The following is a 2,119-nucleotide window of genomic DNA, read 5'->3' as shown; positions in this document are numbered from 1 at the left end:
CGGGGGACGCCGGGACGGCCCCCTTCACCAGCACCGTTGAGAGCTCGCTGCTGCCCGCGGGGCTCATCCAGTGAGTCGAGGAGCCGCCTGGGACCTCCTCAGTGGCAGCATCGCCTTGCCGGCTCCTTGCCTCTGATTGTGCCAGGGCTGTGCATCCTGTGCCATGCAGAGCGGTGGCTGTGACATCCTGGTGACATCCCACCAACACCCTCCAGGAGAGCCGCCTGCCCCTGTCTGGCCTCCTGGGTGGCTGTGGGTCGCCTGTCGGGGCTGGCACTGTCCCCGTGTCCCCCGCAGGGGAGGGCAGAGCGAGGTCAAGGACAGACGGTCCGTGGAAGGGATTAATAGGGCAAAACCGTTCCCTTTCACGGTCCTCAGGAAAAAGCCATCTCTCCTCCAGGCCTTCCCCAGCCTCAAAGCTGCTGTCTTTTTTAAATCGGCTGTTTTAATTCTGGAGACTTTTTTTATTCTGGGACATACTGAACTCTGACGCAGAGCATATTCTTGTCAAAGCGAGTTTCAGGGATGCTGCCGCTGCCCTCCAACCCCAAGGGCATGCCGCAGCTCCCAACCTCAGGCTGCCGCGAGATTAAAAACGTCGGTGATTTTACTCCTTACTGATCCCTCTTCGTTTGTGGGGTTTCTGCCAAACGCTGCCATCGGGCAGGGCTGGGCTGTCCCCCCCGTCAGCCCCTCGCGTGACTCCCACCGGGCACCCAAGGGGACAGGCACCGTGACACCAGCTTGCACTTGCCTTGCTGTGAAATGGGTGCAAGAAGCGACAGTGCTGCCAGGCAGCGGGGCTGTGAGGGACAGGGTTCAGGAGAAAGCCATTCTCCTGAACTGCCCTTTGCTGACCTGCATAGGGAGGGTGTAATAAAGCAGTAATTGCAAATGAGTCAGCATGATCTCTGCCTTTCTTTGGGGAAAGCTTTTTGCTTTTGTGTGGGAAGGAAAAATTAAGCTCTAATTTCTGGGCGCTGCTTAGCAAACCAAGGAAAAGAAACCGAAACCAGGCTCAGTCTTCGCGGTTGCTCAGATGCCCTAAGGCGTGCTGGGGCACGGCTCCTCCTGCCAAAGGTTTCGCAGGTTTTGCAGCGGCAGCAGAGGTGCCCAGGAGCCACAAACCTGCGAGGGCCGACAGGTCCTGCGCCGCGGGCTGGAGGAGCATTTCTGCAGCGAAGCAACGCTGGGTGGTGAGTTCCTCGCTGCAGCAGCAGCACAGAAGCATTTGCAGAACTGGAAGGGTACATGTGCCCTCACTGCCCGTCCATCCGTCTGCCCATCTCCCCAGACATGGAGTGACCAGCACAGATCCAGAGCAGGTTTGACGCATTTCTCTTCACGTCGCGTGGCAGATGGCTGCAGCCCCTGCGCTGCGTCGGGTCATGCTGTGAAAGCTGCTCTGCACGGCCGGAGAGGAGTGCAGCAAGGCAGCGGCAGGGGGCCCAGGTAACCCCCTTCCCCGGGATGCCGGGAGGGGCAAGAGTGGGAAAAGAGAGGGGTAATTGGGTAGCAAGGGCCGTTCGTGTGTAAATAGCGTGTGTGCTCAACCCCTGTGTGCGAGAGAGCGTGTGAGCACTAGTGGGGGTGTCCCTGCCCAGGGCAGGGGGGTTGGAACGAGGTGATCATTAAGGTCTCTTCCAACCCAAACCATTGTGTGATTCTGTGACAGGGAAGGTGAGGCCAGCTTGGTCGTGGCTGGATCCAGGGATGGAGTGACAGCCACATCCCCACTTTTGGCTGTGGGATCCAGCACTATCTATTCCCCTCCAGCACACTGGCCCTCCCCATCGCTGCTGGCAAGCCCCCTCCCGCATCCCTGTGCTGTCTGGGGGGCACGGGCATGTACCAGGAGGGTGAGACACCCCACGGCTGCCCCAGTGCTGGCACAGCTCCCTCTCCAGCAGCCTGAGGAGCCTCTTCATGACCATTTGCTGCCTTTGTCATTGCAGCAGCTCGGAGACCAGATGGGAACAAGAAATCATAGAATCATAGAATAGTTTGGGTTGGCAGAGACATTTAAAGGTCATCTAGTCCACCCCCTGCCCTGGGCAGGGCCACCTCCCCCCAGCCCAGGTTGCTCCAAGCCCCGTCCAACCTGGCCTTGAACACCTCC

The 2,119-nt window shown here is 59.4% G+C and overlaps 1 protein-coding gene across 1 annotated transcript in view; it reads left to right on the top strand.

Moving 5' to 3' along the window:
• The window catches only part of RNF213 (ring finger protein 213), a 76,706-nt gene that overhangs the window by 6,631 nt on the left and 67,956 nt on the right, over positions 1 to 2,119 (top strand). The gene's annotated exons all lie outside the window — the stretch shown is intronic.

The sequence above is a fragment of the Charadrius vociferus genome, unplaced genomic scaffold, assembly GCF_000708025.1.
Source record: "Charadrius vociferus isolate BGI_N301 unplaced genomic scaffold, ASM70802v2 scaffold1116, whole genome shotgun sequence".
In the NCBI taxonomy this organism is placed as follows: domain Eukaryota; kingdom Metazoa; phylum Chordata; class Aves; order Charadriiformes; family Charadriidae; genus Charadrius; species Charadrius vociferus.
This window is presented reverse-complemented; position numbering and strand designations above follow the sequence as displayed.